Source organism: Pan troglodytes, chromosome 10 (genome assembly GCF_028858775.2).
Source record: "Pan troglodytes isolate AG18354 chromosome 10, NHGRI_mPanTro3-v2.0_pri, whole genome shotgun sequence".
Taxonomy (NCBI): Eukaryota; Metazoa; Chordata; class Mammalia; order Primates; family Hominidae; genus Pan; species Pan troglodytes.
In genome coordinates this window covers 114,935,829-114,952,255 of record NC_072408.2, presented here as the reverse complement: position 1 = coordinate 114,952,255, position 16,427 = coordinate 114,935,829, and the positions used below count along the sequence as shown (strand labels likewise).

The 16,427-nt window shown below is 48.5% G+C and overlaps 1 protein-coding gene across 3 annotated transcripts in view; it reads right to left on the bottom strand.

The window, feature by feature from the left end:
* Positions 1 to 14,693, bottom strand: part of WSCD2 (WSC domain containing 2) — a 121,530-nt gene extending 106,837 nt beyond the window's left edge. The window contains exon 1 of one of the 3 annotated variants that reach the window (XM_016924113.4): positions 13,996 to 14,693. The gene's annotated coding sequence lies outside the window, so the exon portion shown is untranslated. Of the gene's footprint in view, positions 1 to 12,080; positions 12,357 to 13,995 lie in introns of those variants that run through there. The other 2 variants (XM_522520.8, XM_016924112.4) reach the window with 2 other exon arrangements.
* Between the last annotated feature and the right edge of the window lie 1,734 nt (positions 14,694 to 16,427).

The window sequence follows — 16,427 nt, the reverse complement described above, 5'->3', positions numbered from 1 at the left end:
CGCCCCCCTGCATCCCTGGTGCCATCACAGCTTTCCGCTGATAAACTGACACAGGAGGTGGGGGCTTGTTAGGGAACAGCCACTTTTGTCAACCAAATGGGAGGGAAGTGACTGATCCAAGGCTACACAGGGGTTAGTGGGATGTTCAGGTTGAGTCTTCAGGATGTGGAGTGCCTCCCATTGCCCTGGATATTGACGGGCCCCTGTCTGGCCTATATTATCACCATGCTGAGAATAATCACATTTGTAACATCAGTCATAATAGGCGTGATTTACCAGGCACATTGCATGCTGGGGGCAGTGCTAAGTACCTTGCATGCCTGATCTCATATCATCCTCACAGCAAGGCTCTGAGATGGGGACTAGATGGCTTGTTGACCAGTCATTTTAGTCTGACCAGTTATCTCTTCCCTTTCCTTGGTTAACTAGGTTCTGATTTTCCACTGGGGGCCCACGCCCTCCCCAGCTATTGGTCTTTGTGGCTCAGGAAGCCACAGACAGTAATTCACGCCCCTCCCCCAAAGAGGTGTCATGGTTGATCACATGACCCTGACCTGATCAAACAGCAGAGATCATTTCCCTAGTCACTGTGACAGGTGCCAGGAGGCTGTAGGTCTCAATTTCAGAATTGCTGGAACTGGGCTTTCAGATGCCGCAATATAAGTAGGGAGAGACTGATGGGTATTTGTGTTCAGAAGAAGTTAGCTAGTCTAAAATGAAGCCCACACAGAGAAAATGGGAGCCAAAAGATTGGTGAAGCATGACGGAGAGGCTGGATGCGGTGATTCACACCTATAATCCCATCACTTTGAAAGGCCAAGGTGGGAGGATCGCTTGAGGCGAGGAGTTTGAGACCAGCCTGTGTAACAAAGCGAGACTCCATCTCTGCAAAAATTTTTTTAAAAATTAGCCGGGCACAGTGGCACCCACCTACAGTCTCAGCTACTAAGGAGGCTGAGGCAGGAGTATCTCTTGAGCATAGGAGGTCGAGGCAGTGAGCTTTGACAGCACCACTGCACTCCAGCCTGGGTGACAGAGCAAGACCTTGTCTCTAAAGAGAAATAAAAAAATAGAGAGAGAGAGAGAAGGAAGGAGAAAGGAAGGAAAAGAGAGAGGTGACCAGAAAGAAAGAGAGACCTGTAAGATATCAAGCTCCTGGATCCAGCCAAGCCTGAAGCTAGGTTGCTAGTTTTATAAGCCAATAAATTTCATTTTATGCCTGAGAATAAAAGAGTGTAAGGATGTTTAAGTTGGGTTTTCTGTCACCTACAACCAACAGAATCCAGATGAATGCAAACACTATCATTATTTCTATTTTACTCATGTATATGAGGAATCAGAGGCCAAGGAGATTGAAGTAAATTATCCAAGGCCACACAACTGTGAATTGGAGCACTTGTACTTGAGCGAGATCTGCCTTACACCTGAAGCTGCTGGGTTAGAAATGTTGGTCTCTTATAGGGCTGTCCCTCTGCCTCCAGGAGCTGAGGGTTGGAGATTTTAGAAATAGCATGTGTTCAGAGCTGCTGGTACCTGTGGTGTTTTGAGGAGGCCAGGGAGGGAGGAGAGGAGGCTACATAAAAATGAAATACATAATTGTTATTTAAATCAGTTCAGATGCCATAAGAAGAAAAATCAAAGCTTTCTGTGGCATTTACCCAGTGCCATTTTTAATTCTACCTTATCAAAACACAGCTGGGATTAGTTTTTCAAAAAGGAAAAAGCTCCTTTAATAAAAAAATAAAAATCTTCTAATAAAAGTTAAAATAGCCCACAGGCCCATCAGGTGACAAAGGAAGGGAGAAGGGGGCATTTTAGCAACTTAAAGCAGATTAAGAAACTAATTTGTTGACTCTTTTCTCCAAAGCTCACCTCTCCCTGGAAGGCTGTGTGTTTTGCATAATGAAGCTGAAATCACCCTGTTCTCTCTGCTCTTTGCAGGGATTTCAATAGGCTCCCATCTCAAGTTGAGGGGGGACAGCTGGGAGGCCTTTCTTCTTCTTGCTTTGGCCAGGGTTTAATGGAATCATTCAACTCCCCTTTACTTAAAGTCTTTACAAGGTTTCCCACTGCTGGGAGGGGCTCACAAGGCCCTGAGGACACTCCAGTTTCATCATATACCAGCTCCCCCGACCCCAAAAGCAGGAACCTGTGACTATGCGACATTTACCTAGTAAAAGAAACTTTGCAGATGTGACTAAGTGGAGGATTTTGAGATGGAGAGATTATCCTGGATTACTCAAATAGGCCCAATGTCATTACCAGGGTCCTGATGGAGAGTTGCAGCCAGAGACAAAGATGTGATGACGGAAGCAGACATCAGAGTGGTTTGGGGCTATGAACCAAGGAATACGGGCGGCCCTCCAATGCTGGAAAAGGTAAGAGAGTGGATTCTCCCCCTGGAACCTCCAAAAGGAACCCAGCCCTGCTGACCCATTTTAGACTTCAAACCTCCAGAACTGGCAGATAGTAAATTTGTATTGTTTAGAACCGGGGATGGTGGTGGCCATCTGTAGTCTCAGCTACTCAGGAGGCCAAGGCAGGAGCATCGCTTGAGTCCAGGATTTTGAGACCAGCCTAGGCAATATAGTGAGACTCTATCTCTTCAAAATTTTTTTAAAAATCACTAAAACAAACAAACAAAAAAGAACAAAAAGTTTTTAAAAATTAGCTGGGTGTGATGGCACTTGCCTGTAAGTCTCAGCTACTTGGGAGACTAAGATGGAAGGATCACCTGAGCCCAGGAATTCAAGGCTGCAGTGAGCTATGATCGTGTCACTTGCATTCCAGCCTGGGTGATACAGACTCCATCTCTAAAAAATAAATAAACAAGTAAAGAAAGAAAGAAAAGAAAAGAATTTAAAGATTGTCTTGCTCAAGCCACTACCTTTGTGGACTTTGTTTCCCGTAGCCATAGGGAACTCATCCGCTCACGCTGAAAAGCAGCATGGGAGCAAAGGGGTCGCAGGACCTGTCATGGATCAGGCTGTGAAAGGCCTATGTTCTAGTCCCAGCTCTGCCACGATGCCCAGGGGGTGGGAGGGCTGGCCGGCTGCTCCCTGGGACCCCTTCCAGAGCTGGCAGCCTTGCTCTGCTGAAGTTCACACTCACGGGGACAGTGATCACAGCAGCCCAAGGCTTCAGGACTGTAGCAGGGGCTGGCAGGGGGTCAGGGGGCCAGCAAAGGCCCCTGGCTGGGGGATCATGAGGGGTGAGGGCAGAAGATCTGGGTGGTCCAGGGGAGAAGACACTGACACCTCAATCCCCAGCATTGAGGAACAAGCTGTGTGGGCCCCCAGCTACTACCACCTGGTTCTTTTTGAGTGACACACAGGTTTACCTCTCATGATCAGCCAGTGCCCAAAATCAGGCGGACAGACAGAGCAGCAGGTTGCCGTAAAAGCTATGCCAGGATGGATTATGGGGAGAGGCCCTGATGACCAGAGAATCCCCATGCCTCTTCACTCTGCTCATAGACAGTAAGGAGGTGCCTCACCACTCTATGATGTAGCTCACCTCTGACAAGACCTGAAATAAAAGCCACCCAATCACAATCATTATGTTACTAACTGGCACTTATGTAACCTGTACCATATGCTAGGTGCCATTTTAGGTCATTGAATCTTCACTCAGCCCTTCCAGTTTTGTATCTGTTTTACAAATGGGGAAACGGAGGCGAAGAGTGGTTAACTCACGGCCCAAGGCCACTCAGCTGAGAAGCAGCAGAGCTAGGATTGAAACCCAGGCAGGCTGACCCCGGGCGTGACTCAGGATGATGCCATCATTCTACCCCGTGTGCCTTCTGAGTTCTTGCCCTGGGCTGAGAACTCTCCATGCATAAGGTCACGTCATCTTCACAGCAATCCTAGACACATCAGCTCACCCTCTCTCTTTTGCAGGTGAGGAAACCGAGGCACAGAAAGCTGATGCCAGTGGCCCAAGGTTGTGTGATCAGCTGATGGTCTCTCTAACCCAAGCCTGGTGCCTCTTTTCAGCTTTTCACTGCTGAGCTAGGTTCCTGCTCACTCGCCACTGGCTTCAGCCAGTGTGAGAGAGTTTCTGTTATTTAAAACCTGCCATGTCCCATTCTGACATTTCAGAACCTCATATGGGCTTGTTCTCTCCCTACTAATAACGATGAATATTGTTCTGAGCATTTACTATGTGCTAGGTATTGTGCTGGGCTTCTATGTGAATTCACTTATAAAACACTCATAGCAACCCTTGGAGAATGCATTATTATTATCCCCATTTTACAGATGAGAAACTGAGGCACAGGGGTTAAGACACTTGTCCAAAGTTAGAGAGTGTGCAAGTGGCTGATCTGGGCTGTGAAGCCAAGCAGTTTCAGTCTACAGCCCATGTTGGTGACTCCAAAACTACACAGCTTCGAATTCGCTCACTTTGCAGCATGTACCACTCTGGACCCTAATCTCCTCCCCACCTGAACCTGAGCTGGGAAAACTCTTCCTAGGTGCAGGCGTTGGGTCTTAGCCATGGGATCAAATACTTTATCCAAGTCCCCAGTTCACAAGGGCTGGTGAGGGAGTCTTCCATAAAAATGGAAACAAGAAGAAGAACACCTCCTAGAATTACTACAAGTCATTCAGCCATAAATTCTCTCTTGTTTGAAAGTATGTTTCCCCCAATTAATTCCATCTCATGCAACTATCCAATTTTATTTGGAGATAGACCTCCAATGCCTAAGGAATGATCCAGGAATTCACACCTTCATTATTTTCTTTCCTAAGGTGGTAAGCTGAGGCTGCTCTTCTCAGTCTGGGACTCAAGAATTCTGGGGCTCAGATAGCAATAGGATCCACCCATCTGATGGTGCTAAGCACAGAACACTCATTCATTCATTCTCTCAACAAACATTGAGCATCTACTATGCACCAGTCCCACCTTGGTGCAGAGGCACAGCTGTGAACATGAAGCCTGCTGCCCTCCCAGGACAATTATCCAGGTGTCTCCTCTGTCCTCCCAGGGGGCATCACTATCCAGGTCTATCAAGTTGGGCTCATCTCCCAGGGCCCAGCACAGGACCTAGCAGCTCTGAAATGAAATAGGTGCCTAATAAAGGAGTGTTAAATAAATGAATGGATGCACAAATATGTTTATGAATCAAGCAAATCACTAAATAACATTCATCGCAGAGGAAGCTGAAGTTCAAAGAGAAAACTTACTGGAGATGCCCCAGATGGTGTGAAGAGGCAGAAAATAACTGATTCATCATGAGTCCTGAACAGATGCCCACAGACACATTAGTGCTAGGAAGAATCTTAGTTATGCCCATTGGAGAAAATGACTTATCTTCTGGCTAAGATGACCATTGTTGAGTACTTACTCTACACTAAGCATGATCTCATTGAATCCCTGTAAGAACCCTATGAGGTAGGTATTATTGCCATTTTACAGATGAGGACATGGAGGCACCGTGAGCTCATGCAACCTGCTCAAGATTACACAGCCTATAAGCTACCGAGCTGGGATCGGAAGTGAACCTGTTCAATCCCAAAGCCCAAGTTCTTAGCCCTCACTCCTAAGGCACAACAGAGTTAAATGGGGCATCTTTTTACCCAGCTACTGGACATGTATGAAGATGCCATCGTATTTTTTTGAGGCCGGGGCATCTATGGCAGGCTGGCTCACCCAACTCCATCCAATGTCCTGTCCCAGTGGTGGGTCTTCCCGCATGCTGGCCATCAAACGATAGAACCTCACTTCTCAGAGTCCTCTCCAGCCTGGTTTCTGCATGTGCCCACCTCCCACATGAGATATAGAAGTTGAAAGCAAATGTCATGAGACAGGCTGTGGTGCTGTTCCTTCTACCATGCACAGACAAGAAGGTGCTTTGGGTTTCTGCAGCAGTTGTAGCTCATGTACAGCTGTCCTCAGTGTATAGCGGATGATGCTGAGGCTGAGAGGGAGCCATTGGCTGCTGTTAAGTGGCTAAGATCTGAACCTAGATTTGCCTGATTTCAAAGAATATTCATTTCTTGAGCACCTATCACACACCAGACACTGTCTAGGTACAGCTAGATGTCACTTATCCAACATTGTGAAAAATGAAGAGTTCCACGTAAGTGAATTTTTCAGACACCAGAGGCTACCTACACAGAAACATTTATTAGTTTAGCCATGGGATCAAATACTGTATTCAATGAATTATTCCTTGCCCTTGCTCCTGCCTATTAAATAGGATTTAACTATTTCTTGGGGCCAGCACAGAGGCTGGCCATTTCAGTGTCCTATAACATTCAGCTGGACAGAAGTTACGGGATGAGGTTGTTGGACCACTACACTAAATTCCCCCAAGCTGTCATTCTTTTATTTCCATGCTTCTTAGTTTTGTAATCTCTTCATCTTCACCCTTGTTCCCAGGCTGTCAGCTGTTTCTTCTGCCTGCTGTCACTGTGCACTCTCTACCATTCTACAGTCTCATCACTTGCTTCCTCTATGTGCTATAGGGCCTGGGAAATCAGGTCACTGAGCTCATCACAATGGTGTGCAGAGAAAGAGTAAACAGGCCCTGAGTGAGGGAATGCTGGCTCTTTTCTGATATGGGCACTGGAGTAATTAAATCAGACTACTTTCTTATTGTGTTTTACAGAGAGTTGAGTTCCCAGGGTAAATGGCATGCAGTTATGATGGTGATACACCTAAGAGCTATGTGAAAATTAAAACTAATCTAATTGTTCCAGAGATTCTAGCTTTTCTACCTGTCCCACCAGGGAGGCTTTCAAAATGCAAAGAGCCCAGGACACTGGAGTGTAAACAGATATTCTAGAGGCAGAAATCAGGGCCATCTTAGCCAAGTGGGGAAGAAATGTGGGTGATCCACTGTCTCTGGAGGCTTAGGGGCTTTCTATGAACCTGCAAATCCAGACCCCAGCAGGCTCAGCCCCCAGTCCTGGTGAGTAGTCTGCCTTTAACTGTCCTAGCAGGGGACCCTCCAGCCATTCAGTCACCCAAGCCTGCCCAGCCTCAGCCTCACTGATAAACCCATGTTTACTATCCTCAGGCCTGTGGGGATGGACCTGGCCTGGTGCATGCCATTTCCAGGTTAACAAATGAGAGGGAGAGAAAAGGGAAAGCTTCCTCCGAGGAGTTCCTGAAACCGTGCATCACCCCCACCTGGGAAAGACAGAGCGGGGAGGCAGGGGGAGGAGTAGCTGAGAACACGGGCTTTGAGGTCAGAGAGACCTGGGCTCTGCCATGCGCTGGCTCTGTGACTTTAGATAAGTGAATGAATCTCTCTGAGCCTCAGTGTCCACATGGGTCAAGTGGAGACTGGGGTCCCTTAACTCACAGGACTGTCACAAGGATTCAGTGAGAGAATGGAAGTGAAGTCTGATTACAATGCCAGGCACTGTAAACACCCTGCATACAGAAGCTACGGTGATCAGGAAGGTCCCCAGGTCAGGGTCCTGCAGGGCCACCTTGGAGCACAGGCCAACATATATTAAGGCTTTAGTGCTACTCCAATTAGAAAAGAAAATGGAACCATAAAAAGCTGCACTGGAGAAGTCCTTCGTGATCATATGTAACTTCTCTCCCATTCTATAGATGGGAAACTGAGGCCCAAAGAGGGGAAGGGACTTGCTAAAGGCCACTAAGTCAGTTGGCGCAGAGCTGGGATTCAGACCTCTTCACTTCCCACTCAGAAACTCTTCCCCCAGGACCATTGTCACCTGCCTCCTACTGTCTATGTGGCCTTGGGTTGTCTCTCTCCCTTTCTGGGTCTCCATCTCTCCATCTAAGAATTCTCCAGCTCACAGTCTCTGGAGTTACTGCACCTCTTCTGACCCTTCAGATGCCTCACCTGTGGATGAATGCAAACCCCATATGTCACCTGACTCACAATGATACAGCCGAATCCATCAGATTTTTGCCTTGGTCATCCTAGTCCAAAGCTCAGGACCCTGGCTGAGATTTTTAGCTCATGGGTCAGCAAGTTTTTTCTGTAAAGGGCCAGATAGTAAGTATTTTAGCCTTTGCAGGCCATGTGATCTCTGTCACAAATACTCAACATTGCTGTTGTAGCTTGACAGCAGCCATAGACAATAGGCCAATGAATGGGCTTAGCTGAGTTGCAATAAAACTTTATTTACAAAAACAGGCAGTGGGCCAGATTTGGCTTGTGGGCCATAGTTTGTTGGCCTCTATTCTAGACCATTCCAAGCTGGGTCCAATATTTCCTCTGAGATGAGAGTAACCAATTTGTCCTGGTTTGTGTGGGACTCTTCCAGTTTTCGCACTGAAAGTCCTGTATCCTAAAGAAACATCTCAGTTTCAGACAGTCAGGATGATTGGTCACCCTATCTGGGATCTGGAGGCCCCTACTTTCTCTTATCTCTGCATTGCTCTGGTAGTGACATTCAACCGTCTCCACCATAAGGAGGAGGAGGAGAAAGAATAGGAGGAAGAGGAGTTATTGTTTATTATGGCTTCCAGCATGAAAGGCACTATGTGAAGGACTTTGCCAAATTACTTTGTTTGATCCTTACAACAATCCAATGAGGTGGGGCTGAAGTTCCTTCCAGTAAAGGGTAAAGTCTGGACTGGAACCCAGCTTCATCTGCCTCCAGAACCCAGGTTCTCCTACTTCTACCTCAGATTGTAAGCTCATTGAAGACAGAGCTGGGGTCTCTCATTTCTGTATCTTCAGTGCCCAGCACAGAGTATGATGCTGAGAAGATTCTGAGCAAACACTGAATATAAGCAAATACTGATGCTGAATGAATACTTGAATGGATGCATGGAAGGATGGATGGATGGATGGATGGACGGATGGACGGACGGATGGAAGGATGGATGGATGAAGAAATCTCACCATATTCAAATAGACAATTCCCACTTCTGTGACATGATTCACTTCTGCCAACCAAACCTCCAGGTGAGTGAAGGGGGGAAATGTCAAATGTATGCTATGACATCAGTTACATAAAACATGCCTGCTGGCACTGGGAGGCAATATGACATCATGGTTAAAAACACAGTCTCTGACATCAGGTGATCTGTGTGCAAATCCCAGAAAGCCTGGCTTCTGAGCTGTGTCACCTGGGCAAGTCATTCATCTCTCTGACAGAAGACTAGATGAATACAAAGCTCCTGGCACAGTGTGTGCACCTGGTAAACACTTTGTATATGGTACTTATCATTATTAGTGTTGATATTAGGATGGACAGAAAGCAAGGTAGGAATGGGACACCAACAGTGAAAAGTACAGGTGTTCATTATGCACCTCTGAATAGGTACCAGGGTCAAACAGGGGAAGGAAATAAAGATGACTTACTGGTAACTGCATCAGTTAGCTATGACCATGAGAGTGGTGTGTAACAAACAACCAGAAAACCCCAGTGAGATACCTGTGAGAGGCATTTATTTTGCTGATCTGCTTGTGACCAGCTGGAAACTGGCTGGACTCATCCCTTCACCAAGGTCTGGGCTTAACATGTGCCCATTCTAGGGCCAGGCTGAGAGGGCAGCTCTCCACCTAGCCATGGCAGAAACACACAAGTTTCCCTAAGGCCTAAGCTTGGAATGGGTACACTATCTCTTCCACTTCACTCTAATGGCCAAACCTGGTCACATGGCCGAACCCCAAAGGGAGGGGGCAGGGGCATAAGTTTTGCCTGCTCCTTGAATGAGAAGAGCAGTGACGTCTTATGGCTAAGGGCATGGATACAGGGAGGAGGGAGGAAATGGGAACAGTGATGCACCCATCCCAATAACCAGGCACTGGCGGACCTTGAAAAGGGGCCCCACAGTGGCCCAGTCCTGCCCTCCTCACCAGTTTCTCACCTCAAGGTTCTGCCTCATCAGCTCTTGGGCAAAGTCTGGAAGGCCCCTAAGCAGCAACACTTGCAGTCCGTGGGGAACCAGAGACCCACCCATACCCCACCACAGTCCCTATCTTCCCAACATCTGGACCTGCTCCAGGGAGCCATTAATCTCGGGCAATTTCTTTCCTCACTTGATTTGTTTATTTAAGGAAAACAAGTTGCTCCTAATTAGAAACACTGCTGTCGAGATGTTCAGCACATCCTAGGCTGCCTATTTTCAGACCTTCTGCCTAAAATTATACCTGTGCTTTTAACATCTGCGAGTTTGTTCAGCAGCCGTCCTAAGTGGAAGCTTCTGGCAAGATAGATTTGGGCTGTTACAGAAGGTGAGGGAGGCGGGGGCAGGGGGATACACCGGGCTTTGGAGCACTGCAAGGCAAAGGCACTTGGAAAAATGAGCACGCAACATCCAACACTCTGCTCAGAGCTGGCACCAATTGCTGAATCAACACTCGGAAGGTGCACGGCACAAGCACAGTTCAGTCCTGAGGAGCAGGGAGAAGAGTGATCTTAAAGGTTCAGAGATGGTTTCTGTTTGGAAGCTCACAGGTATGTTCACACCCCTCCACCCACACACTTGTTTATACCCCTAGAGACACTCAGACGCACCCTCAGAGATGTGCATGCTTAGAAGCACACACATACACACAGACATGCACAAAAGTTACACTGCTGCACAAACAGGCAAACACGCTCAGAAAAACACACATGTACGCCCAGAGATGTGCAAAAAGATACAGTACAACACCACTCAGAAATTCACTCATATGTGAGACAAAAGTTACACTGGAACACACAGAAATACACCTTCAGAGACACTCACATGCACACAGACACACTCAAATGTACGCTGCAACCGACACACCCAGATACTGACACTCACAAACACACACATACACACAGAGATATGCTCAAGTGTGCAATGCTACACAGAGGCACATACACTCAGAAACACCTGTGTATATGTCGAGAGATCCACAAAAAGTTCACACTGCAATACACACAGTCACACACCTACAGAAACACACATGTATACACAGACACAATCAAATGCACACGCTAACATTCACGGATACACACGTTCAGAAACTCACACGTTTACACAGAGACATTCACAGAGATTACACCAGAACAAACAGATGCACACACATACAGAGACAATCAGGTGTGCAATGCTACACACACATATGCACATAGAGGCACACACAAAGATACATTAAAAAACATGCAGATACATAATGCCTGTAAGTGCATAGCACAAACTCACACTCACATGGCTGTATGCACATGTATGCAGGCACTGAGAAATGCCCACATACACATGCAAATAACACACACAGCTATGAAAACATGCACCAGGCAGAGAGTACAGCTTCTTAAACACGGATATTTCTGCACAGATCTCCTAGAGCACACACGTGCATCTGTGCAGGCATACACCTGCTTAGCCCAGACACACGACTCACATATATACAACTGCGTAACATTCACAAGTGTATATACATAACCACCCTTGCACCGATTCACAAGTGCACCAATTCTCTTGCAGGCATGCACACGCACACTCACAAATCCATAGACATGCACGCTCACACTCATAAATCCATCAGACACCAAGTACACACTCACACTGACACTATCTCATGAGTGCACACACTTATGGTTCTCATGTAAGTTATGCTCACACAAGCACATGAGCCCACACCTGCATGAGAATGCACACATATGCACACATTCACACACGTGTCCACACACACACCTTACTCTACCATGAAAGCAAATTGTTCGTTTTCTCAGAGTCTTAAAAGTCAAGTCCAAGCAAACACACAGTGGAATTGCTCCTGTTCCCCATGAATTCACTCCATGTCACTGGGATGGGGTCTGCCTTCCCCACTGATGGTTTCAGCATAAACCCGGGGCAACCCACAAGCCTCAGAACCACGCAGAAAAAAATCACACTGACCAGTCCACTGCATTCCCTGACAATTTCAGCATCCCCCCATGTGTGCATACGCAGGCACACACACACACATGCATACACACACACACACACACAATGCTGTAAGACACTTCTTTCCCCAGCTTGACTTTTCCTGCCAAGAACAGTAGCCTTGTCTGCCCAGCATGGGGTAGTTCTCAAGCGTCAGCTGAGTGCCCTACACGCAGACATTCTGAACTTCTCTGCCCTGGTCCCTAGACAGCTGCGAAGTTGAAGCCATGGAGACTGCCTACCTCCACCTCCTGATGTCCTGGTGATACAGCAGCTGGGTGCATCTAGCACTCCCAGACCACCCTGGGCTCCCCACTAGGAGTGGCTGGTCCAGCAGAGATTTTATGAGAAAGCAGAGAGAGGGCGGGGACTGCAGTGTCAGGTGATTGGAGAGAACAAGGGCCCTGCCATGTAGTCAAGGATCACCTGGTGCTCGGTGGGACAGGGCCAGCCTCCCTGGGGAAAACAGCACCCAGATAGATGCCCCCACACAAGACCCAAAAGCAGGTAGCCTTGGCACCGTTGAGCTTCACTCTTTGCTAAACTCTACACTCAGCACCCTCCAGGCACCATCTCAGTTAGTCCTCTCAACAGCCCTGTAAAGTAGGAACTGTGAACTTCCCATCCTACAGTGGAGGAGCCGAAGCGTGGAGAGGGAAGTCACTGGTCAAACTTAGATCTGATCTGAGACCTAGGTCTCTTAAATTCTAAATTAAGATCCCCTCCTGGGATTACAAAAATCTCATCAGTGACAATCACTCAGGGCCATAGAGTGTCTCAACTGAACTGGGACCTCTGAGGATACATGAAATCTCTTCATTTTTGAGAAGCAGCAACTGAAGCCCAGAGAGGTCTAGTGATTTGCCCAAAGTCACACAGCAAATGAGAGCCAACTTGAAGCTCAATCTCCTGACCCAGACCCAGGGCTTTTTCCAGGACATCAAGCACTAGATTCTGACGCCCTGGAGGAATTCTTGGGTTTTGGCAGCCTAGGGACGCAGCTCTAACTTGGCCTGAGATCGGAATCCCACCTCACACCCCAAGAACTGTCTTAAAAACAACACAGCAATGCTACTCCGCAGAGGCAGATGCCCAGCCCAAGTAGGTAGCACCATGCCATCTATGGGGCTGTGACCACAGGGGCGGCTCCAAAATGATCCTCAGAGACCAGGTGACCTCCTTGGAGCATGCTTTTTACTAATAGAAAAAATCATCTAGCCAAACTTATGAGCTGTGCATGGGGCTCAGCAGAGCCTCTAGGGGCCTAGAGTGCGGGGATGAGAATGTCAGGAGGCCCTCTCCACGTGGCCCTTCCAGCCCCTTTTCTGCAAAAAGTTTGCACCTCCCCAGGCTCCAATAGGAATGGTCTCATTGAGCAGCCAGGAAACTTCCCCTATTTTTTTGCTCACCTAAGGAGAAGCCCCTTTGAAGCTGTAAGAATTAGGAAGTGACCTCCACCCTTCCTAGTGGTTCTGCCAAGGAGGTGAGTTGGCTCTTTCCAAGATACCTGGGGCTGCTGGAAAGGCTTGCAAGGAGGCGATTTGGCTGAGTTGGTCCCCTAGTCTCTAGTTCCCTCTCTCTCTTTACACACACACACACACACACACACCAGAAAGGACATAAGCAAATCTGCAAGGCACCCTACACAAAGCCCATTGCCTGGGCAGCTCTGGCCGTTGGCATCAGATGACAGGCAGCCTTATTCACCAGAGTATCACCCCCAAGAAACATCTTCTACAGCCAACTTGGAAATATGACTAGCTCCCTCTCCCTTGGAACTCTGCACTGGCCAGAAAGAGGGTGATTCATAAATCAAATTTACGGGGGCCCACTGCCTCCCCGCTGGCCCACCTCCGCGGGAGAAGCCCTTGAATGCATGCCTGTAGGGGGCACAGGAATGCCCAGAGGAAGGATGCCTGGATGAGCCGGAATGTCCCACCCTCTGCCAGAGGAGAGAAAGTTTGTCATCTACGCAGAGCTGGGCTGTCACCACTCTGGGTTCCTCACTCGCCGGGCTCTGGACGACGAGCCCCCAACCTGCGGGGAAGCGTCTGGAAAGCGAAGCCCAGATCTGGGGGCAGAAGACATTTCGCACCAGCTCCACGCCCGGCTCCCTCCTGGAGCCCTCTTCCCAGGTCCAGGCACCTGAGTCCTTACCTGAAGGGTCTCCGCCACTTGCAAACTCTGCCAGCGGAGCTCAGCAGGCGCCCGGGGTCCCTCTCTGCGACTCCCGCGTCCCGCTTGGCGCGCCCGCTCTGTGGGCGCCTTCCCAGCTGCTGCAGTGGCTTTAAGGAAAGGGGAGCCTGGATTTCCTTTCTCGCCACCAAGGCTCCTCCTGCCGGGCCCTGGGGCTATTTCTCCAGGTCTGGCTCAAGGGGCATCCTCTGCGCCTCCAGCGGGAAAGTGGGATAGTGTGCGCCTTGAATTGCAGCAGCGGCGACAGCGGTGGCCGGGGACGAGGAGGCGGTGGCGACGCCAGCCGGCGAGCCAGGGAGGCGGGCGGAAGCGAGAGGAAGTGAAAGCCGGGCTCCTGTGAGCCTGGCGCTCGGGCGGGCGGCACTGCGGGTGCCCCGAGCCGCGGCGAGGCCCCGCGCGGGCACCCGCCCCGGGGATGGAGATGCCCGGGCCCGGTGCGCGCAGGGCACCGGCTGCGGCTCGGCGCGGAGCTCCGGCCGCCTGGCTCTCTCTCGCTGCCTCGCCGCTGCCTCCTTGGCTGCCTTGCTCGCTCCCCTGGACTTCACGTCTCCAGCCCTAGCTCCCGCGCCGCTGCCGCCGCCGCCACCAGCAGCGCGCCTCAGCCCGGCGCGCTCCTCGCACGGAGCCACAGCACTGCCTACCGCTTAACTCCTTGCATGCCACCTGGCCCTCCCGCAGCCTCCTGGGGAGCCGGGCATAGCCGGTGCCAGGCCGGCTGAGCATATCGGGCAGGGGCCTCAGCCTTCCGGCCTCAGTGTCCTCTTCTGTAAAATGGGTTCGAGACCCAAGCCCAAGCCATAGGGTCGCTGGAAAAATTCACTGAGCGGATTACGCAAAGTGCCAAGCTGCCTGACATGGGGAGTATGCACCCCAAATGGCAGAGTGCTTGCTGCTGCTGCTACTGTTGTCGACCAAGAAGCTTAGCACGGTGCCTCACAAATAGTAAACACCCAATAAAGCGCAGTTTCGGTTTTTGGTATTTAGTTTGTAGTTTTAACAGGTGGTAAGTTTTAGCTGTGTAACCTCTGGGTGATCACTCGCCCTCTCTGAGCCTGTTGCTTTCCAATCTCTGTGACCTTGGGCAAGTCATAGCACCTCTCTGAACCTCTGTGTCCCCATCTGTAAAATGGGGACAGTAATGCCCGTAGTCAAAGAATTCCCAGAGAAGCTCTGGCAGAAGAGCCCTTCTCATGACGGGGCAGGGCATCTAACGGGAGCTGGACATCTTTTCTTTCTTGATCTGGCTGGTGGCTGCACAGGTGTTTGTGACAAGTCGTTGTACTGTACATTTACATATCAAGTGCTTTTCTGTACATGGGTTAAATCTTAACTGTTTTTTGTTTTTTTGTGTTTCTTTTTTTTTTTTTTTGAGAGACCATTCTTGAGCAAAACAGAACTGGGTTCAAGCATGGGCTCTAGTACTTTCTGGTTGTGTCACCGTGACCAAGTTATTTCATCTTAAGGAGCCTCAGTTTCCTCATCCATAAAATGGGAACAATGATAATACCTACTGGATAGGTGATATAAGGATTAAAGGGTTTCAAGCAAAATGGCAGATATAAAGCTTGAGGCCTGAACTCAACCAGTATCTGCTGGTACTGATCACATATTCTACAGTATTATATATGTCCCATAGTAAGGGGTGTCTGGGAAATAACAAAGAGAACTGAATTTGAATCTCCTCAACAGTTGCCAGGTAAAATACAGGATGCCCAGTTAAATTTTTAGTATAAGTCTGAAATTTTACGTGGGATATACTTTCACTATTTTTTTTACATTGTTTACTCAGAACCCAAATATAATTGGATGTCCTTTATTTTATTTTGCTGCATCTTGCAATCCTAACTCCATAATTACCAGCTGTATGTCCTAAGGTAAATGACTTAGCCTCTCTGGCCTTGGTTGCCCAATCGGTAAAATAGGACTAAAGATTTCTTCTAATGTTGACAAGAGAATGAAACTGATTAAAGTGGGTGGGTGTTCCCAGCAGCACATGTTAAAGCCCTCCACATTTGTTCCGTACACTTCCTGTCAATCATCTCCCTCCCTCCTCTTCGGTTCTTCCTCTTTATCCCTACCTGTCTTGAGGTTGCCAGGGCTCTGCACAAGCATTGTTTAGCCCTCTTGCTGGCCTTCAAAACTAGCAGATTATAATTAGCCATAAAAAAATAAGCAGTAAAGTTAGGATTTTCATCTAAAACACACACACAATCAATTTTGCTAAGAAGGGATGAAGTCTGTTTTTTCTAGTCCTAACCATTGAGCACACTCTAATTTTTGCTAAGGGCTTGTGCTCCACCCCTATGTATCCCTGACATGATTTGTGTTTCAGGTTTCTGAGAGAAGCCTCATCCTCTCTCATTGCCTTTTATTTCAGCTCAGAATTTTATTGT